Raw genomic sequence first — 26,890 nt, forward strand, 5'->3', positions numbered from 1 at the left:
AGACTAAAGAAGTTCTCTCCTAAAAGGGATACTTCCCACCTGCCCTTGTTTTATATCTGGCAATCCCAGTTTTAGAACTTAGTATAATATGTGTGCGTTTGAATAAATGGGGCCACACTCTGGTTGAAAAGTTGGAGTATTCTCTTCCTGCATAGGTGACAACTCAGGATTTCATGTTTTCACTCATTTCCAGGTGACACAAAGAGGACGGCAGAAACAAGAGGATAGTAAAGAGGATCCTGTTTTCACAGTAGGTAAGTCCAGTCAAATATATGCAGCTTATTAAAATGTAAAACTGTTTCCTAGCTCTCACAAGTCATGCATTGATATTTATCTCCTTTAGCCCTGGTTCACATTGCCACGACTTGTCATGCAACTTGAGAGTTCAAAGCTGCCATGTTGGCGTCAGGAAAATGGAAAATTGTATCAAATACTTACTGTAATTTTCCATTCCTGATGCCAATACATGGCAGCATAGGAACCCTCCCTCTGATCTTTGTGCTTTATACGGAGAATGAGGGAGGTAGCTCTCATGCCGCGTACATACGAGCGGACTTTTCGACCGGACTGGTCCAACGCACAATTCGACCGTGTGTGGGCTTCATCGGACCTGCAGCAGACTTTTTCGGTCGAAAATCTGACAGACTTTAGATTTGGAACATGTTTCAAATCTTTCCGACGGACTCGAGTCCGGTTGAAAAGTCCTCTCATCTGTATGCTAGTCCGACGGACAAAAACCGACGCTAGGGCAACTATTGGCTACTGGCTATGAACTTTATCTTTACCTTATTTTAGTCCGGTCGTACGTCATCACGTACGAATCTGTCGGACTTTGGTGTGATCGTGTATAGGCAAGTCTGTTTGGCCGGAAAGTCCGTCGGATAGACCGTCGGATAGACCGTCGGAAAGACCGCCCGTGTGTACACTGCATTAGTCAGACTTTAATAGAGCTAAACAGGTCCTATAGGTGGATATAGGGGCGGAGCTATATCATATGTATGTTGCCATGTATTGGCATCAGCAAAGGAAAATTGCGGTAAGTATTTGATACAATTTTCAATTTTTGTGTTTTTTAATCTGCCCAACAACAAATTTTCCAGGAAAAAAATAGCATAAAAATGCAAAACGCAAATTGCAGCAAAATTGTGGTAAAAACCCACAAAAAGCACTGCAGAAATGCTTAAAAGCGAACTGCACAGATGTGAATGGAGCCTTAGTAAAAATGCGGCAAACCTTACATTTCTTTTACCACTCAGGCAGCATTGCATTTTATCAGTCAAAATACATTTTTTCACTTGATCTTTATTCTCTAGAGCGGACATAGAAAATCTGATTCTTCTGTTTGATTAGTACATTAAATGCCCCCTCGTCCTCAGACCTCATAATGACAGCTTTGCTAAGCAGTTTTTTGTAATAGGACAGGCCCAGCCTAGGTTTGATCTCCACACCCTGCAGTAACTCCCCTGTTTGTCAGACAGACAATAGATAAGAAATACAGCTCATCAGAGATCGAACAAGTACTTCTACTTGTCAACTGACATGTAATCACCTATAGAGGACAGGTGAGAGAAGATGATGGAAATCGGTCAGTATTTCTCACGATAGGAGAGCCCAAAGCAGTCGTGATTTTTCTATATGTTTTGCTGTCAGAAGTGGAATTGCCCATTAAATTGAAGAGGGAGCGATCTCAGACCAGACAGTGATGTCACACTCAGGTGTACACAAGCTTAGCACTTAGTAAATCATGCACAGTTCTTCTAGAGACTCAGGGCAATGTAGCGAGACAGTGGAGACAGCTAGCCGGATGCTTTGTCCTGGGGTATTAGCACCAGGAAGAGATATGTGCTGATCCCACTTTACAGATCACTGATGCCATTTCATTCACACACTGCACACATGTCAAACACCTTACTGTAGACACAGGGATCAGAGCGATATTAAATATGTGAACGATCACAAAGTACCTACTGAGGCGAGAACAAACTCTGGAATAATACTGCAAGGCAAAGCGAAAAATATTCAACATGCAGCCAAATAATGAAATTATATTAAATATTAAAATAATCAAATTCAGTAGCAGTTAAAATTTTCTGCATCACTTATGACAATTATATCCAATGTGACACCCACGCTCTGGAATACAAATAATAAAATCAAAAATTATATATATATATATAAATATTTATATATATATATATATATATATATATATATATAAATTCATTCAGTATAATTTGTTTATATTGTAATTCCGGTATTCGAATATATCCGAATCTCCGAATAACGAAAAATTTGTCTGAATATTAATTGAGAACAAAACAAACCGCACATGTCTAACTCAAGCCAGTCCCACTAGCGCTTCCAATGGTTCCACATATAACCTCATTATAGTGGTTTTTTAAAAAGCAGAAAAGAGAGATCTCCCATAGCATAAAACCATTTATTAATAACCATAAATATTCTAATTACAATTACACCTTGACAGATGAAAATGCATGCAACGGAACATAAGCAGGGAACGCTTTCAGCTCATCCAGTGTGCATTTCTCCAAAACCACAAGTGACATCATAGAAGTCCCACCCAACGCGTTTCATTGCTAGTGTGCAACATCCTCAGGAGCAGCATTAGGAGGACTTCTGTCATCTCACTTTGTTATTATTATTATTATACGAGATTTATATAGCGCCAACAGTTTACGCAGCGCTTTACAATGTATAAGGGGGACAACACAATTACAGTACAGTTCAATACAAAAGGTACAGGAGGGCCCTGCTCGTAGAGCTTACATTCTAAAGGGAGGGGGTGGTGGTACAAAAGGTAATAGCTGCAAAGAATGATTTGATGGGGGTGGCTCAGGGACAGTTATGTGAGTGTGGGATAGGCTTCCCTGAATAAATGAGTTTTAAGGGATCTCCTAAAGGTGGACAGGGTAGGGGCTGAATTTCAATACCTGAATTTATGAGAAATTTGAACATGTAGCCAATTAATGAAATTATAATAAAATCATAAAATTTGAACCAACAATAAAGATTTATTTTACTCACTTATGACAATATTTGAATTTTTGGGTAATAAACAGCTACAGATCAGTCAGATAAAAGCCTGCATCTTATAAGTTCTTTTTAGGGGAGGGTTTAGAATGTTTATTTTTTCAAATAAACATGTTATACTTACCTGCTCTGTGGCACCAATCCTCCTCCTCTGTGGTTCCCCCGCCGCCACTCCAGGCTCCTCCTTTTCTCAATACGCCACCATAGGAAGCCACTTCCTATGGGGGCTCACTTGTGGGCTTGCTCCCGAGCTGGGCTGTATGCACCTATAGATTCACACAGCTTGGCTTGGCCCTGCCTCCCTGCTCACAGGATTTGATTGACAGCAGCAGAAGCCAATGGCTCCCGCTGCTGTCCCTGTGTTCTGTGAGAGAGAGAGAGACCCGCTCCACTAAGATAGCACTCAGATAAATATAAGGGGGGGCGAGGGGACGATACTTCCACTGGAACATTTGTTACCCTAATGCAGAGAATGCATTAAGGTAAAACAATTTTTGCCTTTAGAACCACTTTAAAGCTGAACTCCAGGGAAGTAAAAAAATCTTTCCCTGGAGTGGGGTTACTCCCACACTGCAAGGGTTAAATGCTTGTTAGGTATAGAGCAGTGGTTTTCAACTCTCCCTTCCCTGAGGCTTTCAGCCACCTGCAGATCCCCAAACCTCCAACAGTGCCTTCCAGCTCCCATAGTGCCACCGAACCTTCCATAGTGGTCCACTGTGCCCCTCAACCTCCCACAGTTCCCCCAGGACCCCTGAAAGCCCTCAGCCCCCACAGTGCCCCTGGAATATCCCACAGTGCCCCCCAGCCCCCTAGCTTGCTGCAAGTCCTCCAGTCCTCCATAGTGCCCCAAACCTCCAACAGTGTCCTACAATGCCCCCCAGTCCCCACATTGTACTCCAGTCCACCAAAGTGCCCCTGGAAAGCCCACAGCCTTCTGGACTCACAGCCCCCTCCTGAGACCCCCAACCCCAAAATAGCATTGGCAATACTCTTTTAAAGACCCCAGCAGTACCATCATAATTTCTGGCTCTGTTATTGACAACCTCAGAGTTCTTGGTGCTCCTGTTCTTCTTTGACTTTTGCTGCTCCCTTTTTCCTAACACAAAAATCCTACAGGGAGAGTGGCACCCCTCATACTGGCCATAGCAGAGATATCATCGCTGGAGTCCCCGGAAATGCCAGCAGCTACCAAAATGTAACCAAAGAAACATTAAGCTGGACACAGATATTATTTGTATGTGCTAATCATTTTCTTTACATGCTTCTTTACATTTTCTTTACTTTTTCTTTACATGTTTTTTACATTTTCCTTTACATTTTCTTTAGATGCTTTCTTTATGTTTTCTTTGGGTGTCTGTGTCCATGCACACTATACACATTTACAGGCGTTTAGAGGCAGAAAAAGGGCTCATGCACACTTGAGCTCATAAACACTGCTTTTACAGGCATTCAAGTTTTTTTTCTGCCTCTAAACACCCCTCCATGTTAGCCTATGTGCCCATGCACACTATAGGTGTTTATTGGAGTTTAGAGGTAGGGGCGTTTAGTGACAGAAGAAAAAAACACAAAGGTCAAATTCAGGAAAGGAGTTTTTGAGCATAAAAAACACTCAAAAGCACCTAAACGTACATAAACACTCATTAACGTTAGGCGATGTTATGCACATTCGTATTTGCGATCGGGGGGGCAGAATCACCGCAATTCTTCCCGCGATCCCAAAACGCTCTACAAAACTGACAAATCGCACCACGGTGGTTTAGATGAGATTCATTTTCAATGGCACTTTAACGTGGGTGCAACTTTGCCACGATAAACCATGCTAAAAACGGTGCAAGCCACATCGCGCAAAAGCTTATTACCCAAAAGAAGCTCCATCTCCTTTTTGGGTGACAAGCTTTGCATGATGTGGTTTGCTGCCATTGCAGCGTGATTTATCAGGCGACAATCGCGGCAGAATCGCACCCGTGTTTACGTGCAAATGAATAGCGCTTGAACGAGCGTGGTGCGATTTGTCCGTTTTGTGATCATGGACAGAACCATGGTGATTCTACCCGTGAACGCAAATGCCCAGGTGTGAACGGGGCCTAATACTTTCTAATGGGCAGATTATATTAACATGTTGGCCAATAGAATGCATTATTGCAAGATGTGTGAATGAGCATAAACGCATTGGAACGCACATGCAAAGAAAAATTAGTACATGAGGACTTTATCTGCCCTAGTTTCCCTATAGTGAGTTTATTTCTAAATCGAAGGAAATGATCCCTCTGGGCTAATGTTTGCTTATTTCGCCTTTTACCTGTAGCCTTTGTAATAAAATGGATGATGCTGCGTCTCTTTCCCTCTGACTAAGTAGCTGACATCTCCCCCAGACTGTCTGCAATCAGTACCATCCTCCAGCCTTACACTTCTTACCACGTATCACCTCCGACAACCTCCGACAACTTCTGACAACCTGCCCTACAAAGTGACTCACTTCCTCCTACATGTAGACTGTGCAATGTGTGGCTGAGCTCTATTATAGTTATGATGAATATATTTGTATATCAAGATGTATCATATTTTAAAACACAACTTATCTTTATAAGGTCGTTGATCGCCAATGATACATTGAAATACCAAACGAGAAGGAATGCAGATCCTCATAGCAGTCATGTGCAATACAAAATAGAATGGGATGTGTGGATAGTTGGATAACAGAATGTCCACACATCATACCTCCCAACATTCTGATATGGGAATGAGGGACACCTATCAGCAAAAGTATGCAGGCATAGGACACAAATCTTGCCACACCCCCTTAAAGGAGAATTGTACAAAAAAAAAATAAGATTGGTTAAACCCACAAGTGTTTTTTTTACCACTACTATTCCTTTATTTTGGCTTTTGGAATCTACAAATGCAGCAATTTAGAAATCAAATGAAAGGTTTAGCACTGGAAAACACATTTTGATAGATAAAAAGTTGATAGACCAAAATGAGGGACAAATGAGGGACAGAGGGACATTGCTCCAAATCAGGGACAGTCCCTCCGTCCCGGCCACATCTCCAACACGTTTCACCCCGCTCACTGGACTTAGTCATGGACCATGACTAAGTCCAGAGGGCAGGATGAAATGCGTAGGGGGGGCAGAACAGAGATAGACTGATACTGATATTACCTCCTTGATGAACGGGACTGCTCACTGTGCGGTTCATTACCATTGCTCCCAGACATTGTAAGCAGTTTAGATTCTTCACCAAACCTGCACCCTGGATGGAATCCACCATACTACCATTGTACTGATGAGAATTTTCATTAAAATGTTCGTTTGAAAATGTACCAGTGTATGGTCATCCTAAGTGATAATATATATGTAAGCAGGTGCAGTTTACCTTCTCCACGGTAGGAGGAACTCTCCTGCAGCGGCACTGTTGTTGGAGGAGGAAGTCAAGAGGAACAAGTTTCCTCTATGGCTTCCTTGGGTCACTGGGGAAGTTAACCTATTGGATGTTGCCACCCCATGTGACTCTAGCAGCCATCTTGGGTAAGGCAGAGCCTATTTAAGGCCCTGGCTCCCAGGTTTGGTGTGCTTTTTGCACTGCTTGTCAGGGTCAGTACTAGCGGTAAGGAAAGGTTCCTGATGAGGAGGGAAAGCATAGGGACGGTGATTCCTCTGGACATCTTTCTGATTGGGAACACGACACCAGGCTGCATTCTGCTCTCTTTACAGATGCTGTCAGTCAGGCAGAGTATTGCCTCATCCTCATTTGTGCAAACTGTGAGTGTACCTGGCTGGGCGGATTTTCCCCCTGGGGTTCTGTTGTGAACCATTACTGCATTCTTCAATACAAGTTCGTTATTGCATCCGTCTGTGTGAATTATTGCCACTGCACCATGCTGGACCCCACCTACAAACTTTATAGCTTTTTTTTTTTTACTCATGCACATTATTTGAAATAATCCTGTGAATTATGAGCCAATGGTCAAAGAATTCAGAAAAAAGGCTTGATAATGCAGCCAGCTGTACAACTCCAGAGTTCCAGCATAAGGAGGAAAAGTTTAGAAGGATTGGAGTTTAGAGTCTATGTGATGGTTTCAAGATATCATCCGCTTATCTAATATGGTGTCAGCAGTTTCTTTCTGAGTTGATAAGATAAGTAATATTGTACATAGCTGCTCATAAACAAAATGGAGAGTTCACTTTTTGGAACCATAAGTTTCAAATCAAAATGCATGAAAAGTGTTTTTCTAGTGAATCAAAAATTGTGTGAACCTTGTAAACAAGTGTCTAAGATGTGGGTTGAAAGAAAATGTGATCTTCTCCATGATCTCCAGCTCAGGTGCAGGAACTCAAAGACGTGAGTAAACCATAGTCAAGCCAGGCAGCCAGGTCAGACAAGGTTAAGTAAGCAATAAAGACGAATCATAAACTTGTCTCGTAATACCCCAGGTGTGAATAGCTTCAGATTGAGAAGTGATTTTATGAATGTGTTGCCAAAGCTCATGGCGTCCACCATCTGCCAGAAGAGCTGATGCTCCTGCATGTATTTTTGGCCAGGGTCAGCTATTGTAGGGGTGTTTGGTTTTTAGAAAAATGTCAGCCAGACATGGGTGGATATCATAGACAAGGCATCTGTCTGTCTTCAAAATGTACACATTCCCTTCTATTATCTTATGTAACAGTCATAGCTAATTGGTTGGACTACTGCATTAGGCACGTATGACTGGAACAGAACATTGATTTGCCCAGACATTTTTTTAAATCCAGACCCTCAGTTAAAGTGTAAGTTTACCTTTCAGGAAGATTTTCAGAAAATCTAGCTATGCAATTCTACATCTAATGAATAATATATACCAGCCATTCTCCACCAGGGTTCCTCCAGAGGTTGCTAGGGGTTCATTGAGCTGTGGCTGATGAACCACCTATTTGATGATGCCTACAGGATTCAAGGTTCAGCACCACTTAGCAAAGCCAGCAGCATGACACCAAATATCTTTTTAGCTTTTTAGCTGTCTTTAAGGGTGGCATTCTGAGCACCACTTTAAGGGTGGCCTTCTTCCTATTAATCACCAATATAAGGGGCATTGTCCCTTTTGAGCCCTGATGAATTGGTTTTAGTAAGGGTTCCTCAAGACATGAAAATTATTTTTGGGGGTTCCTCTAGGATTAAAAGGTTAAGAAAGCCTGGTATATTCCAAAGCTATTCTTGTTGAAAATGGTGATGGTCCTGTCATTCCAGATGCAGCTGTTTTGGGGTCCCCTCTGGGAAAAAAAAGCCCTGCCCCCCATACCTCTCCATCCTGCCATTTGCAGGAAAGTTCTGAATTTCACTTTATAGCGCACCCTGGAGGCCGCTCATGACATTCAAACTGCACATGCACAGTGCATCCTCTCCTGGCTCCAGCTAACCTTAGTAGTGGTCGCTCCATGCTGTTGAAGCTCAGCATGTGTGTGCTGCATGGTCTTCTTCTCCAGCTGAGTGCATTATTTTCAACAAGAGGAGCTGTGGTTTTCTGAAAATCTTCCTGAAAGGTGAACTCACACTTTAAAGTGGAAATCCAGCTTCCCCCTAATTAGCCTTAAAACTGTCTATCCTGATCCCACCCAACACCTGTGCTAACTAACCTGTGTAAGAAAGATGTACATCATATTCTTACCTATTTTTGAACTGCTCTGGACCGGTCGTGTGATCACCCCTGTGTCAGCCAGCGGCAGCTGCAGGGGAGAGGAGAGAGTGCTCCAACAACAGCTAGTAAGCCTGAAGTGGTGACCTCACCCATAAGGTTCTATGGCGCATAAATCTTCGGCACTGCCTCCTCTCCCCTGAAGCCACTGCTGACTGACACAGGGGAGCACATGACCAGACCAGAGCAGCCTAAAAATAGGTGACTATATATATCTTTCTTACACAGGTTAATCAGAATACAGTAGGTGTTAGCAGGGAGAGGGGATAGCTTTAACCCCTTTGAGCCAGCGCCTCCATGCTTGGCCTTCCATTAGCCACCTGTAACCGTGCTGGTAGCGCACTAATGCACGCAGATATGCGGCCGCTCAGCGCCATGGCCCATCCGCCAAGAGGCCGCACCAGGAGGTTAAAGTGATATTAAAGGCATAGTTTTGTTTTTTTTAAATAACAAACATAATATGCTTATCTGCTCTGTGTAATGGTTTTGCACAAAGCAGCCCCTATCCTTTTTTTTGGGTCCCCTGCCGGCGCTTCTGGCTTCTCCCCCTTGACCAGTGCCCCTAATAGCAAGCCATTAGTTATGGGAGCACTGGTGTGTGCTCACTCCCAAGCCCTGCTCTATGTGTCCATAAGACACTCAGAACCGTAGCTCAGCCCCCTACTCTCTCCTCATTGGCTCACTGGCTGTGATTGACAGCAGTGGGAGCCAATGGCTCCTGCTGCTGTGTCTCAGCAAATGAAGAAAGAGAGAACCGGGACAGCCAAGGCTCCCATGCACATCTTTGGATAGAGAGGGGGCTCAGGTGAGTATTGGGGGGGCTGTGGGGGGAGAAAAACCTTCAGCCTTTAGAACCACTTTAAAGCCTCGTACACACAATCAAATTTTCCGATGGGAAATGTGTGATGACAGGCTGTTAGCAGAAAATCCGACCGTTTGTACGTTCCTTCGGACAATTGTTGTTGGATTTTCCGCGGACAAATGTTGGATGGCAGGCTTTAAAATTTTCTGCGGACAAATGTCTGTTGTCGGATTTTCCCAGCGTGTGTACACAAGTCTGTCGGACAAAAGTCCAAACTACAAACACGCATGCTCGGAAGCAAGGACGAGCCAGAAGCGGTCGGTCTTGTAAACTAGCATTCGTAATGGAGAATTAATATTCGTGACGTGGCAAATTATGAAATCTCGAAATGCAGCGCACAATTCTCTTCTTCTTTAATGGGATAATAATGAAGCTGCTTTGCTGGTGATACTGATGGAGTTATTGCAAACAAATTTTCAAAGGTTTTTTTTTTCTAGTGATATCAAGAATAATATTATTATGCTTGTTGTTATTTTTATTTTAATTTTTTTGGTGCAAGTTACCACAACACCATTATCCCGTAGTTTTTAAGATCAAAGATACAACTATGTTGGTGTCCCTTGTCAATTTTACATTGTATTTTTTTAAATGTAACTGCCGACTCCCAAACTGTCATTTGAAGTAAAACACATAGCCAAGTATTATTATCCACAATGTTTTTTATTGTGCATTAAAAAAAGAAAACAAATAAAATTAGACATGCTATCTGCCAATAGAACTTAACCAAAAAGTGCATTCTATGCATCCATAAATATAGAAAATATAACAAATCAAATCATCATTATTCAACCAAAAAATAAAATAAAAGCCTCATGCATGTGTCCTGCTTCTTAATATAGGGGCTCAACCATGCCAAGAGTTGGTGAAAGCAGGGGTCCGACATCTGGAGATAATTCTGAAAATCATCCGGATTATTCTCCTGGAGCTCCTGCAGCAAAGGCATATGACATGATTGGTCACGATTAATAAAGCAACCAATTTTTGGTCCAAGAAATCCTCTTCCTCCTATTCCTGGACTGGACTTGGGTCAAAGCAATAACTCCAAGGTAAATAATAAATAACACGTTATCGCCTCCGATTCCACAACATGGCTGGTTGACGAACGGCCGCTCGGAAACAAACTGAAAAGCAGGAAATGAAAATCGCAAACTGAAAAGCTCTAAATGAAAAGCGCAAAATGAAAAGCGCGAATCAACACTCACCAAACTTCTACTAACACGAAATTAGCAAAAGGATCCCAAAGGGTGGCGCTAAAGAGCTGAAAAACCACGTAGTACGTCACTACATTCGTGTTTGTTGGCCGACAATTGCTTGCCGTTTGTATGCAAGACAAAATCCAGGCACACGCCTTCGTGCAAAAGTCCGAGGTTTTGTCTGTGGAAAATCCGATCATGTTTACGAGGCTTTAGTCTAGTTACGGGAAAGCTGGGATTCCACGGTAAATTTGCCATACACTTGAGTGAATTTCAGTGTATTCCAAAAGAATCGGCTCAAAATTCAAGCTGTAAGTGGCCCTGATGTCATCCTCCCACCTGACATTCTTCATTCCAAAGAAATGAGAGAGAAGACAGATGGAAAATTGTCAGCCGAACAGCTACTGCATCCAATCAGATACAGCCACTGTTCGGGTATTCTGGTAGCCATGAGCGTTGGCTGTCAGAATACAATAGCGGCATGAGAGATTTGCCCATCTATGCTGTTTACCATGGATGGGTGATTTTTGCTCTTTGGGCCCATTGAAATAGAAATTTTAAAGTGTATGGCCAACTTTAGTTTCATTATTTCCTACATGGGGGGGCTCATTTCTATTAATACTCTTAGAAATGGTCACATTACTGACATGTATCAGTTTTTATTTATAGCCATCTTTAGGCTCTTTACAATGTGGCACCCCCCATGATATTCTACTTTCATTAATCATTGATTGATATTTGGAGCTCAGAGTGTACAGGCATACCCCACTTTTAAGTACACAATGGGGTTCATTTACTAAAGCTGGAAGTGCAAAATCAGGCTCACTTCTGCATAGAAACCAATGAGCGTCTAACCCCAGCTTGTTCAATTAAGCTTTTGTAATAAAACCTGGAAGCGCATTGGTTTCTATGCAGAAGTGAGCCTGATTTTGCACTTTCTAGCTTTAGTAAATAAACCCCATTGTGTACTTAAAATTGGGGTATGTCTGTATTGAGCCAAGGCCTCTCCTGGCCAGGATCCCACGGCTCTAGAGAGTGCTGTCAGTGCAGGAAATGTAAAACACAACCCCATGTGTGCTGTAGGACATGGGTACAAATTTCACCTAATATCACACACAATGTGATTTTATTTTTAGTTGTATATATCGGTGTATCCTTGTTAAAGCAGTATTAAACCCAAAAGCAAACATTTATTATATTGCAGTTTACCAGTTCTTAGACGTGATGGCTGCACTCGTTTTCTTTTTTTTTAGGCTTTCTTTCTTCTATTTTCATCTGGTGATCTAGCCAGTAAGTATGTTGTTTTTTTTTTTTTTTTTTTCAAAAGTACAAGCTCTCCAGCAGAATGTATCAGCTTACATAGATGAGACAAACCCCTAAACACTAGCAGGGGTGATTAAAATGATCAGCTTTTATTTATTCATGCAAAACCTTTATCCCAAAAGAAAAAAAATAGTTTCCTGTAACTCATTATAAAGTATTAGATGGAGTTTGGCTTCAGTTTGTTAGTGTATCTAAATCTTCTAGTACATGTAACACTCCCCTCCGCCAGGCTGACAATGCTGCTGGCTGCTGTGCCCCCTGTGCTCCTTCATCCAGAGTGGGGGGGGGAGGGGGCACTCTAATACAGGTGGTGTGTTACTGGCCAGATCACCAGATGAATACAGAGGGGGGGGGGAGGCCTAAAAAAAGAAAACAAATGTATAGTTTAGGCCAATATGTATTCTGCTACATATTTTTGGTAAAAAAAAATCGCAATAGGCATATATTGATTGGTCTACAAAATAGGGGATAGATTTATGACATTTTTTTTTTTTTACTAGTAATGTCCGCGATCAGTGATTTTTAGTGGGACTGCGACATTGCAATGGACAGGTCGGACACCTGACTGAACATTTTTGACACTTTTTTTGGGAACCAGTGGCAATATTACAGTAATCAGTGCTAAAAATATGCACTGTTATTGTGGGGCTGGGAGATTTTCTTGAAAAAAAAAATCTTCGATTCCCTTAAAAAAAACTCAATTCACGATTCGAATCTAGTTTTTTTTTTTTTTTGGAAACCGCGCCGGTCCTGAGGCGCTGCAGGCATGAACTTTTAGGCGAGGCCGCGGCTTCGGCCTAGTCCACGGCGTCCGGCCTCGCGGACTAGACCGAAGCCGCGGCCTCGCCTAAAAACTCATGCCCGCAGCGTCTCGGGACCGGCGCGGTGAAAAAAAAATCGATTTGCTTACATTTTTAATCGATTTGACCTCTCAACTCGATTCAAGATTTAAATCGATTTTTTTCCCAGCCCTATGTTATTGTACTAATGACACTGGCAGGGAAGGGGGTTAACATCAAGGGGCGATCAAGGGGTTAAATGTGTTCCCAGTTTGTGTATTCTAATTGTATGGGGGACTGGGTGACTGGAGAAACACACAGATCCATCTTAGCAGAAAGACAGGATCTGTGTGATCTCCCCTGTCAGAATGGAGATCTGCCTTGTTTACACAGACAGATCCCCGTTCTGTCACTGCGGGGAACGATCGTGGGTGGCCGGCGGACATCGAGTCCGCCGGACCCGCTGATTGGCTCCCCCCCGCTGGGCAATGGGAGGGCGCCCGCTCACAAAATTGTGTTCACAAGCCGACGTACACCTGCGGCGATTCGCAGAAACTACTCAACCTGCTGCAGTATAATGACAGCAGCTGGTCGGCAGGCAGTTAAAGTCGAAATTTTAAAAAAATACTGACAGGCAGGACCCTAATGGTCTCTTCTCGTCATAAATGCCTCTCCTGTCAGCGTTAATGTTATCTGAGCCGCGCGTGCGCAGCTCTGACCACATTTACGGCACCCACTCTATGCCATGATGAAGTGATTCCCGTGTGCATGTGTGGGAGTGACGTCATCACGGTCCTGTCACTCAAGCAGCCAGAGACAGCGAATCCAGACGGAGGACCGGGCGAGGGTGGAATCATTACTAGTATACAAAATAAATAAATATGAATTCCAGTATATATATATAATATATCGTAGTTTGTAGACCCTATATCTTTCACGCAAACCAATCAATATATGCTCTTTGGGATTTTTTTTTACTAAAAATATGTAGCAGAATACATATTGGCCTAAATTTATGAAGAAATTTTTTTTTTTTTAAATGTTAATGGATATGTTTTATACAGTGGGGCAAAAAAGTATTTAGTCAGCCACCAATTGTGCAAGTTCTCCCACTAAAAAAGATGAGAGAGGCCTGTAATTGTCATCATAGGTATACCTCAACTATGAGAGACAAAATGTGGAAACAAATCCAGACAATCACATTGTCTGATTTGGAAAGAATTTATTTGCAAATTATGGTGGAAAATAAGTATTTTGTCAATATCAAAAGTTCATCTCAATACTTTGTTATATATCCTTTGTTGGCAATGACAGAGGTCAATCGTTTTCTGTAAGTCTTCACAAGGTTGTCACACACTGTTGCTGGTATGTTGGCCTATTCCTCCATGCAGATCTCCTCTAGAGCAGTGATGTTTTGGGGCTGTCGCTGGGCAACACGGACTTTCAACTCCCCCCAAAGGTTTTCTACGGGGTTGAGATCAGGAGACTGGCTAGGCCACTCCAGGACCTTGAAATGCTTCTTACGAAGCCACTCCTTCGTTGCCCGGGCGGTGTGTTTGGGATCATTGTCATGCTGAAAGACCCAGCCACATTTCATCTTCAATGCCCTTGCTGATGGGAGGAGGTTTGCACTCAAAATCTCACGATACATGGCCCCATTCATTCTTTCATGTACACGATCAGTCCTCCTGTTCCCTTTGCAGAGAAACAGCTCCAAAGCATGATGTTGCCACCCCCATGCTTCACAGTAGGTATGGTGTTCTTTGGTTGCAACTCAGCATTCTCTCTCCTCCAAACACGAGTTGTGTTTCTACTAAACAGTTCTACTTTGGTTTAATCTGACCATATGACATTCTCCCAATCCTCAATCCAAATGCTCTCTAGCAAACCTCAGACGGGCCTGGGCATGTACTGGCTTAAGCAGGGGGACACGTCTGGCACTGCAGGATCTGAGTCCCCGGCAGCGTAGTGTGTTACTGATGGTAGCCTTTGTTACGTTGGTCCCAGCTCTCTGGAGGTCATTCACTAGGTCCCCGTGTGGTTCTGGGATTTTTGCTCACCGTTCTTGTGATCATTTTGACCCCACGGGGTGAGATCTTGCATGGAGCCCCAGATCGAGGGAGATTATCAGTGGTCTTGTATGTCTTCCATTTTCTAATTATTGCTCCCACAGTTGATTTCTTCACACCAAGCTGCTTGCCTATTGCAGATTCAGTCTTCCCAGCCTGGTGCAGGTCTACAATTTTGTTTCTGGTGTCCTTCGACAGCTCTTTGGTCTTCACCATAATGGAGTTTGGAGTGTGAGTGTTTGAGGTTGTGGACAGGTGTCTTTTAGCCCTCATGCACACAGGCTGTTAAAAAAAGTTATGAAAACGCCAGTATTTTAGCAGTGACTTTTTTCAGCTTTTTTCAGCGTTTTTGTAATAGCATTTTTGAGCGTTTTTGAGCGTTTTTGAGCGTTTTTCCGCGTTAGCGTTTTTGAGCGTTTTTTTTTTTTCCAAATTTTTTTTTTTTTTTTTTTTTTCAATGGATCAAAAACGCTAAAAAACGTTGGTGAATGACGTTTTTGAGCGTTTTTGAGCGTTTTTGAGCGTTTTTCAGCGTTAGAGCGTTTTTACAGCTGAAAAACGTCTCTCAGAACCCACTGGTCCTGGGTTTTTTTTACAGCTTAAAAACGCCTATGCCACTTGCAGCTCAGAAACGCCTAGGTGGGCATGAAGCCATAGACTAACATAGACAGGCCTTTTTAAGCTGCAAAAAAAGCTCAAAAAAGCAGCTGTAAAAACGTCCATGTGCATGAGGACTTATACTGATAACAAGTTCAAACAGGTGCCATTAATACAGGTAATGAGTGGAGGACAGAGGAGCCTCTTAAAGAAGAAGATACAGGTCTGTGAGAGCCTGAAATCTTGTTTGTTTGTAGGTGACCAAATACTTATTTTCCACCATAATTTGAAAATAAATTCTTTCAAAAATCAGACAATGTGATTGTCTGGATTTGTTTCCACATTTTGTCTCTCATAGTTGAGGTATATCTATGATGACAATTACAGGCCTCTCATCTTTTTAAGTGGGAGAACTTGCGCAATTGGTGGCTGACTAAATACTTTTTTGCCCCACTGTAGCAGAAATGTAAAAAAATATATATTTTTTTCAAAGTTTTCGGCCTTTTTTTTTTGCTTATAGCGCAAAAAAAAACAAAAACAAAACACAGTGGTGATCAAAGACCACCAAAAGAAAGCTCAATTTGTAGGAAAAAAAAATAATATACATTTTATTAGTGTACAGCGTTGCATAACCGTGCAGTTGTCAGTTAAAATAACGCAGTGACAAAAAGCAAAAAATGACCTGATCATAAAGGGGGTAAATCTTCCAGTGGTCAAGTGGATAATACCACTTTAAATTCATGCGGCTGAAACACATTAGGGATAATTGATGTAAGTCTTTTGGATACAATTAATATGAATGTATGGCTGTGTGCAGGATTTGCAAGAATACTGTTTGTGAAGGTGGACAGGATCTGAGTTTAGTTTCTCTTATGATGACAATGTGACGAGGTTGTTTCCCTTGTATCTATCTTCCACCGTGGCAGAAGTAGTTTTAAATGGACCTAAACTGGAAAAATAGTCTGCAGGAGCCAGAGCATTGTACCCATAAGCCACTCATCATGTATTTTAATTTTGGAAATTTTTATAACAGATTTAAAAAAAAAAATAAAATAAATAAAAGCATTACATAAATATACACAGAAAAAAAGGGGGGGAAATCAGTTAAGCAAATAGGAACAGCATGATCAACAGTAATTTTAATTCATTTGTCATCCAGCCCTTCGAAAGTATTCAAAAAAGGAGGAAGGGAAAAAAAAAAGACATTCATTTTTATAATATAATATCCCAGAGCACTCATCATGGTTACAATGCTTTGCAGGTCTCCAATAGTCATTTCTTTTCCCCTCCTCCTAGGCGTCTAATAAGATCGCCTGTCCCTTCAGCCAATCGGGTGATGGCCAATCAGATCAAAGGAATAAATAGATTGAAGCGTGTGTGGCCACCTTAAGGAATAAATGAGGTCTTGCAACCCCAGTTTTACAAAGCACATTGTGCTGTGACTTGTTATGTTATGTTAGCTTGCAGAAAATCCTATGGAGGGCTGAATTCCCACATCACTGTCCACAGGACTTGCAAGAAGGTTTATTTTTAGACAAAAAAAAGAAAAAGCATAAACAGAATATTGAAGTTTTTGGCTAGTTGTGCAGAATTGTATGATTCACTGAGATCCCAGCAGTCATAGGATGATCAAGCTTGTGAAAATAGCACAGGAGAGCTTTATGTGAAATCTCTCTCCGAAAGCTGGCAAACTATCAGACTATGAAAGACTATGGCCATCCATAGATGTTAAAGTAGAATTAAAGGCAAAACTTTTTTTCTTTTGGATAGAGCAGGGGTCTCCAAACTTTCTAAACAAAGGGAAAGTTTTCTGTTCTTTAAACTTTAGGGGAGCTGGATTGTGGCCAGTGTGAGTAGAAAATGTCCTGGTGCCAATTGAAGTAAAGAGTGTGCCCTCTTTGTTATTAGTGGGAGGAATAGTGGCCTATCATTGATGCAGGGAGGGAGGAATAGTGCACCATAGTTAGTATCAGTAGGTGGAATAATGCCCCATCATTGGTGTCAATGGGAGGAACAGTGCCCCATTATTAGTGTCAGTGGGAGGAATAGTGCCCCAACATTGGTGTCAGTGGGAGGAAAAGTGGCCCATCATTGATGTCAGAGGGAGGAATAGTGCCCCATTGTTAGTATCAGTGGGAGGAATAGTGGCCCATCATTGGTGTCAGTGGGAGGAATAGTGGCCCATCATTGGTGTCAGTGGGAGGAATAGTGGCCCATCATTGGTGTCAGTGGGAGGAATAGTGGCCCATCATTGGTGTCAGTGGGATGAATAGTGCCCCATCATTGCTGTTAGTAGGTGGAATAGTGCCCCATCATTGGTGTCAGTGGGATGAATAGTTCCCCATCATTGGTGTCAGTGAGAGGAATAGTGCCCCATCGTTAGTATCAGTAGGTGGAATAGTGCCCCATCATTGCTGTCATTAGGTGGAATAGTGCCCCATCATTGCTGTCAGTGGGAGGAATAGTGCCCCATCATTGCTGTCAGTGGGAGGAATAGTGCCTCGTTGTTGGTGTCAGTGGAAGGACCTATTCTATGCCACTGACACAGACTATGTCAACAACAGTGGAAGGAATAATGCCCAAAGGACAGGATAAAAGCAAGCAAAAAATGTGTGATTTTCTATCACTTTCAATGATAAAGATCTCCAGAATACATAGAGAGGGTGAATCTCCATGACACAGACAGCAATAAAAACCTGACAGGTATTCTAATCCTTCTCTTCTCTTTCCAAAACTAAAAAAAAATAAAATTGTCTTTAGTTAAATTTTTAGCTTTCTCTTGTTCTGGTCCGCAGGCTGAATGAAGGAAATCAATTGGCTCCTCAATCAATGCTGTTTATCTTCCTTGCTGGCTATTGTACTCAGACAGCCACAGCACCCGCGGCTGTCTGAGTATCCGAACAGTTTTTGCATCTGATCTTTTTGTCTGACAGTCTTCTACCAGGCTCCTTCGATGTTTTTTTAATTGACTTTTGTCAAGCTGGGTGGTATCAGGGCCACCCATGGCTCAATTGTTAGACTTATTTAGCAGGAATGGGATGTAATTCAGGGCATGTATGTCCAACTTCACACCCAGTGACAATTACAATATCTATAAGCTGCTGCTGTTGTAAAACACTGTGAATTAGAAATGGAGAATTGGGGGACAGTCCATCATTATATCCTGACAGGCTGGTCTTGTTTCTTGTTACTGCATAGTATGGACAATTATCCCACCTGAAGCCATAGGGCGCTCTACTGGGCCAGCAGATGTGGTCTGCATCTGTTTGTATGAGATACCATTCAATCAACATTGGTTATCACTTAGAAACAAATGGCCACTGACCCCCCCTATAGCTGGCCGTCAAAGCAAGGAGTACACGTGAAGGCCAGTTATAGGTGAGGGTGCTATTTTCTGGGTGTTCAGTGCGCCCCTGTGCCTTTAAGGAGGGGTGGGCTACCTCCGGCTCACCTGCCCTCCATCTATCCATTAGAATGCATGTGGTTCCACTTTGGAGGCTCTCATAAATGTACAAGAGTTAGGACTGCAGAAATATTGGGGTGCCTTGGAGCGGCTCTGTAGCTTACGCATGTATTTGCTAATGTGTGCAAACTAAACCCCTGTTTTTAATGCAAACTGTAATGCCCTGTACACACGGTCGGACATTGATCGGACATTCCGACAACAAAATCCATGGATTTTTTCTGACAGATGTTGACTCAAACTTGCCTTGCATACACACGTTCGCACAAAGTTGGTGGAAAATCCGAACGTTCTGAACGCGGTGACGTAAAATACGTACGTCGGGACTATAAACGGGGCAGTAGCCAATAGCTTTCGTCTCTTAATTTATTCTGAGCATGCGTGGCACTTTGTGCGTCGGAATTGTCCACACATGGTCGGAATTTACACGAACGGATTTTGTTGTCGGAAAATTTTATAGCCTGCTCTCAAACTTTGTGTGATGGAAATTCTGATGGAAAAAGTCCGATGGAGCCCACACACGGTCGTAATTTCCGACAACAAGCTCCGATCGCACATATTCCGTTGGAAAGTCCGACCGTGTGTACGGGGCATAAGACAGGATAATTGGGTTTGTAGCAGACTGGGAATTTTCACAGTTTTTTTTATTGGTTACCACTTACCACCAGTCTTCAATCTTGTTAGTTCCCTATTTTCTTTCACACCATAAGGCAAACCTGTCCTTTTTTTTTTCTTTATTTAACCACTTCAGCCCTGGAAGAATTTATCCATTTCCTGACCAGGCCATGTTTTGCGATACAGCACTGCGTCATTTAGCTGACAATTGCGCGGTCGTGCAATGCTGTACCCAAACAAAATCAATGTGCTTTTTTTCCCCACAAATAGAGCTTTCTTTTGGTGGTTTTTGATCACCTGTGCGATTTTTATTTTTTGCGCCATAAACAAAAAAAGAGCGACAATTTTGAAAAAAAAAAAAACAAAAACAATATTTTTTTACATTTTGCTATAATAAATATCCCAAATTAAAAAAAAAAAAATTCTTCATCAGTTTAGGCCAATATGTATTCTTCTTCGTATTTTTGGTAAACAAAATTGCAATAAGTGTATATTGATTGGTTTGCGCAAATGTTATAGCGTCTACAAAATAGGGGATAGATTTATGTCATTTTTATTATAATTTTTTTTTTTACTAGTAATGGCGGTGATCAGCGATTTTTAGTGGGACTGCCAAATTGCGGCGGACAGATCGGACACTTTTGACACTTTTTTGGGACCATTGAAATGTATACAGCGATCAGAGCTAAAAATAGCCACTGATTACTGCATGTCACTGGCAGGGAAGGGGTTAACACTAGGGGGCGATCAATGGGTTAAGTGTTCCCTAGGGAGGTGTTTCTAACTATGGGGGGAGGGGACTGACTGGGAGTAGAGAGAGATCGCTGTTCCTGATTACTAGGAACAGACGATCACTCTATACTCCCCTGACAGAATGGGGATCTGTTTTTTTTTTTTACATTGACAGATCCCTGTTCTGGCTCTCTGAGGAGCGATCGGGGGTCACCGTCCGGCATCGTAACCGCCGGCCACGCGCATTGGTTCCGGCGTTGCGCCGCGGGCCCCCTATAGCTCTTAAAGCATCCGACGTACACCTACGGCAATTTGCGCAGCCGTGCCAACCTGCCGTGCCAACCTGTATAATGACGGCAGCTAGACGGCAAGCGATTAAAGCTGAACTCCGGGCACAAAAACATTCATTTAAATATATTCTTTATCAGCTAAAAAGAATATATAATAAATCCACATACTCCAAATACATCTGCAAACTCTGTTATTACCTTGTAAAAGTAGCAGTGACATCATCAATGTGCTGTGCAGAAAGCAGAGCTGTAGAAGGGGCCCAGCAGGCTCCGCCCATTATAGGTAGAAAACGACAGGAGGGGGCGGAGACGAGACCAGTCACTCTGGACATGCAGAGGGAGCAGCAGTGAGCGGTCTTTATTACAGGAAGTTCCTGCACAGAGGTAAAGTTTCACACTGAATTACTGTACAGATCTGGAAGAAATACACAAAGATCGAAAAGATTCAAGGAAGAATACACATCTCTTATATTTAGAAAATATTATCCTGGAGTTTAGCTTTAACCATGTTAACTATTGCTTGCTCCAAAGACATGCTGGTAGGTTTAATTGGCTTCTGTCTAAATTGTCCCTAGTATATGAATGTGAGTTAGGGACCTTAGATTGTAAGCTCCTTGAGGGTAGGGACTGATGTGAATGTACAATGTATATGTAAAGTGCTGTGTAAATTGACAGCGCTATATAAGTATCTTAAATAATAATAATAATAACTATTGCTTGCAATATAATAGAACAAAGCAACTACCAACCAATCAGAATTCACTATTCCTTAATTTGACTAGTAAAATAAAATCTGATTGGTGGCTATATCTTACTGCAGTTAGCACACCATCCTATCTTTTGTACTGTCACTGAATCTCAGTTGTAGTACTAAAAGAAGTTAGCAAATGTGCAACAAAAAAAGCAACAAAGTATCAGAAAATAATTTGATTTGTTACACATCTTCCTCCATGTTGCACAACTCAGACAAGTAAAAAAATAGCTTTGTGATGACGAATCCCAGATGTAGATAATAGAATACATTATGGATGCAAGTCATCAGCAGTTATAATGAGCAATTACTGGGGCTAACAGAGAAAAGACACACTATGTATAGCAGGTGATAGAGATGTATTTACAGACATAACTATCACTATATAAAATCTATTACAATTCTGTACGTCCCTCTCCAAGGATAGTAATAAAACAAATGATTGTGGTTATACTGGTAATTACTATACCACATATAAATTTATTTCTCACCTGCAATTATTTATTTCTCAATTTGAAATGATTGTGCTACAATTATATAGCCAAGTTCTATACGGCGCCATAAATACAATTCATTGCAATGATACAGGAAAGTACAGTTTTGTCATCGAATAATTGTGGACATCATTTTCAATTAAATGGAGTGTGACATTCCTTACATATGTGGGATGCTGGCCTTCAAAGAAGTTTCAGTTTGAGGAATGTAGACGATGAGTGTGGAAATCGTACTTGGAAGATTCTGTTGGAATATATTGGAAAAGAAAGGCCTCTGCACAGGCTGTGAAAACCAATCAGATTCCACCTTTATTTTTGAATGGGTGATAGGAAAATGACAACCGAATTATCTGTTATGGGCTAGCTAAGGTAACAAATGCTACTATATTATATGGTGGCACAAATTTGGCCAGAATGATTGTCTTTTTCTTTTTTTTTTTGTACCCTTAATTTCAATAATGTCATCACTGTGGCTTTCCATTAGTTAGAAATGGCTGCCATGACCACAAGTGTTTTGTACAGTGTAGGGTATATGGTTGGTGTAATATAGGGGAGAAGCTCTGACGAGACCTCATGTGATCAGGGCCACCATTAGGGGGTACAAGCAGCCCTCATGTATTGGGCTCAGGCCCCATCAGTTTAGCAGGGGGGACGACTCACAGTTCACGATCTTCTTAACACTGGGTCCCCCCCCCCCTTATATAGTATCTCACATAAGTGAGTACACCCCTCACATTTTTGTAAATATTTTATTATATCTTTATATCTCATGTGACAACACTGAAGAAATGACACTTTGCTACAATGTAAAGTGGTGAGTGTACAGCTTTTATAACAGTGTAAATTTGCTGTCCCCTCAATATAACTCAACACACAGCCATTAATGTCTAAACCGCTGGCAACAAACATGAGTACACCCCTAAGTGAAAATGTCCAAATTGGGCCTAAAGTGGGGGTGTTCCATATAGATGTATATAAAATGCACTTTTTATCTATAATTAGCAAGATTGGGAGCCTGATCCCCAGTCAGGCGACCAAGAAAGTAGGGGCGTATTGGACTATTGCGGTACAGTACACATAACAGTATAAAGAATATACCAATAATATAAAAGTATAGTCGATTTTATTGATGCAAAAGACAAATCATGGTAATACATTACAGCGAAGTTAAAAAATGAATAAAAATAAAGAACAATGGGGTCGTGATTTTACAATAAGACAATTGATCTCAGATATCGAATTCCTCGACTAGTTTCGCGGACATAACCGCTTCATCAGGAGGGAATCTGAAGATGGTAAATTCTGACTAAACAGTCTAAACCTAACAATTGGGAAAAAGTACAATGAGATTTAACGGAAAAAATATAATATAAAAAAATAATAATAGGACTGTATTGCAGCATCAAAATTAAACAGTGTAATAGGGATTGCAGGGGGAAGGGACAAGTCTGCTTACCCATGTCCCAACAGACCCCAAGCGCAGGGCTCCTCCACCAAGGGTAATCTCCTCCACCAAGGGTAATCAAAAAGTGTTTCCCAGCGCTAAACCTTTCATCTGATTTCTAAAATTGCTTCATATGTAAATTTGAAAAGCCAATATAAAGGAATAGTAGTGGTAAAAAAAAGCACTTGTGGGTGTAACCAATCTTGTTTTTTTGTACAATTCTCCTTTAAGGGGGTGTGGCAAGGGGTGTGTCCTATACCTGCATACTTTTGCTGATAGGTGTCCCTCATTCCCATCTCAAAGGGTTGGGAGGTATGGTACTGTGATCAAATACCTGGAAATGTTAGTTATATGTTACCTAGTATGCATGCACTAAATAAAAAATATATTTTATGCTAGGTCTGCTTTATATTCTATGAGAATACAATGGACATTTGTCTTGGGCTTACTTTTCTTATCCAATCTTCGTTAACATCCTAATAATTGCTAACACTGTGTCATTTCAAGATCAAGTGATCATTTGGCTGCAGATTTGCTGATCCACGGACTGAACCATTCAGGATTTTAGTGTTTTCAATATGTATTTTTAGCAGGGAGGGGAAGGACAGCTGGAATAACAACTCGGAATAATTCTCTCCTTTATACTTTGCAGCAATGTGGTCAACCTACATTGAAGCCACATGTAACCTCAACAAAGCTCAGAAAACCACCGGGTTCATATTTAGTACAGATAATACAGCCTGCCATACATGTGGTGTGCAGCATTAAATTACCCCGATCATAAGTATTGGTCTTTAAGGAAAAAAAAATGTTTAATCTTTCAAGGATGAACCACATGACACCGCTATATCTGCTGGTGTGATGGAGAGAGTCTGTAATCAGCACAATCTCTGTACAATGAAGATTTACTGGGAGTCATACTGCAGCAAAGATACTTATATCTTATGTCTACATCAAAATACTTGACTATAGGATTCATCAACTTACGGTCCTTGAACTTATAATAAAAGACACAACACTGCGTGACGTGGGTTTAACCGGCCACAGCAGCCCTTTTATTAATAAATAACAGAAACAAAACAATTTTAACAATACCAATTAAAGAAAGCAACCAGGAGAGGGTCTTTGGGTGTCCTTAAGGCACATTTATGACTATTATCGACCATGTCCTCAGCCGCGTAACAAATAAAAAAAAAAGAATTGCGCTAGGTGCGTGTTTAAAAAAATGAATGAAAAAAAAACGTGAAGGATATCCTGCGGCTAAGCACTATAGCCCCGATATAGGGCACAGAGAAATATGTATAGAAATAGGAGTGCAGCTCTGGATAATGATGTGTTTACAGAAGTGCAAATACCGTATAAGTCGAGGCCCTAATTTACCACAAAAAAATGGGAAAAACTTATTGACTCGAGTATAAGACGATGGTGAGAAATGCACAGCTACTGTAAGTGGAAAAGAGGGTCAACAATGCCCATTTGCAGCCTCACTGTGCCCATTTGCAGCCTCACTGTGCCCATTTGCAGCCATAGGTCCCCCAAACTTCAAACTCAGTAGTTAAGGGTTCCTAGATGCCCCCTAGCTGCAGCCAAAATTTGGGGTCTCTGAACCCAAATGGTCCCGAAATGACATTGCTGCAGATGGACACAGTTGACCGATTTGGGGCCCAGTATCTCGGGGCCACTTAGTGCTAGGAACCCCAAATTTGGTGTGCAAACTTAGTTGAACGAGCACCATAAAATATCCAAAGCTGGGGTTTCTAGCACCAAGTGTACCCGAGATACAGGGCCCCAAATATCTGTACAGAAAATGTCAAGCACTTTTCTGCAGCAGAGAATGACATTTTCTGAACCAGCTTTGCAGCCCCGTATCTCGGGGCCACTTGGTCCTAGGAACCCCAGCTTTGGATATTTTATGGCACCCGTTCCACTTGGTTTGCACACCAAATTTGGGCTTCCTAGCTCCTAGTGGCCCTGAGATACATGGCCCCAAATTTGGTTCAGAAAATGTCAAGCACTTTTCTGCAGCAGAGAATGACATTTTCGAACCGATTTTGGGGCCCCGTATCTCAAGGCCACTTAGGGCTAGGAACCCCAGCTTTGGATATGTTGTGGTACCAGGTCCACTGGGTTTGTATACCAAATTTGGGGTTCATAGCACAAAGTGGCCCTGAGATACAGGGCCTCAAATTTGGTTCAGAAAATGAAATTTTTTGCTGCAGAAAAGTGCTTGACTCGAGTATAAGTCGAGGGGGGCACTTTCAGCACAAAAAAATGTGCTGAAAAACTCGACTTATACTCGAGTATATACGGTAAAATAATTTACAATATACCAAACATATATAAACATGAATCAAAAATACAACAGACCATCCAGTGAAAAAACAGTCCATATGTGATAACATATAAAATGTAAATTCATAAAAAACAAAAAGGTGCATAAATAAAAAAAGAAAAGAGTCCATGTAAAGATTAATTTTTCGTGAAGGACCCAAGGTCTGTATTCTCCACCACTGTTTGTATTTTTGATTCATGTTTATATATGTTTGATATATTCAGGGCTGTGTTTTGGCCTAGGCCGACAAGGCCTAGGCCTAGGGCGGCACTTTGCGAAGAGGGCCGCCCCCCCCTGCATGAGAGCCCCCCCACCCATCTTGCCGATTCCTGGCTCCCGCGGCCGCCTCCCGCACACATGCAGCCCACGGCGGCCGGATTTCTGTAGCAGCGCCACGGTGTATGAGCGTGCTTGGCAGAGGGTGTGGGCGTGTATCTCACGCTCCCCCCACTCTCTGACACGCACGCCCATACACCGCATCGCCGCTACAGAAAGGCAGCCGCGGGAGCCAGGAATTGGGAAGACGGGTGGGGGGGCTTTCTCTCATGCGGGGGGGGCGGCATGTGACTCGCGCCCCTCATAAGTAGCAGGTGACAGGTGGAGCCTTAAGCTCTGCCTACCCTCCCCTGCACTGCTTTCCTGCAGTGAATCTTCTCCTCGGCCCCCGGGCGGGATCTGGCTGTGACGTCAGGAGGAGGAGAGAGAGGAGTACGAGGGAAACCCCCAGGACAGCAGGTAAAATGATTGAATAAATGATATCAGTGTTATGGGCACTGGCAGTGGCGGCATTTGATGGCACAGTGTCCTTATTTAATGGGTACAGTGGGGGCATTTGATGGCACAATGGCTATATTTGATGGGGCACAGTGGCTACAATTGATGGGCACAGTGGCAGCGTTTGATGGCACAGTGGCTGCATTTGATGGGCACAGTGGCTGCATTTGATGGGCACAGTGGCTGCATTTGATGGGCACAGTGGCAGTATTTGATGGGCACAGTGGCTGCAATTGATGGGCACAGTGACTGAGTTTGAGGGCACAGTGACTGTGTTTGATGGTACAATGGCTATGTTTGATGGCACAGTGGCTGCGTTTGATTGGGCACAGTGGCTGCATTTGATTGGGCACAGTGGCTGCAATTGATGGGCACAGTGGCTGCGTTTGATGGCACAGTGGCTGCGTTTGATGGGCACAGTGGCTGCAATTGATGGGCACAGTGGCTGCGTTT

At 42.3% G+C, this 26,890-nt stretch overlaps 1 protein-coding gene and 1 long non-coding RNA gene across 2 annotated transcripts in view; one reads left to right on the forward strand and one right to left on the reverse strand.

Moving 5' to 3' along the window:
• The first annotated feature begins 210 nt into the window (after positions 1 to 210).
• SEMA4B (semaphorin 4B) overlaps positions 211 to 26,890 on the forward strand; it is a 165,694-nt gene continuing 139,014 nt past the window's right edge. Inside the window, exon 1 of the mRNA XM_073618487.1 lies at positions 211 to 254. The gene's annotated coding sequence lies outside the window, so the exon portion shown is untranslated. The remainder of the gene's footprint in view (positions 255 to 26,890) is intronic.
• Positions 9,699 to 26,890, reverse strand: part of LOC141134435 (uncharacterized) — a 40,225-nt gene continuing 23,033 nt past the window's right edge. Inside the window, exons 2-3 of the long non-coding RNA XR_012243150.1 lie at positions 20,841 to 21,057; positions 9,699 to 10,702 (exon numbers count right to left, since the gene is read on the reverse strand). This is a non-coding gene — a long non-coding RNA (uncharacterized lncRNA). The remainder of the gene's footprint in view (positions 10,703 to 20,840; positions 21,058 to 26,890) is intronic.

This window comes from Aquarana catesbeiana, linkage group LG03 (genome assembly GCF_042186555.1).
Source record: "Aquarana catesbeiana isolate 2022-GZ linkage group LG03, ASM4218655v1, whole genome shotgun sequence".
NCBI classification, from domain to species: domain Eukaryota; kingdom Metazoa; phylum Chordata; class Amphibia; order Anura; family Ranidae; genus Aquarana; species Aquarana catesbeiana.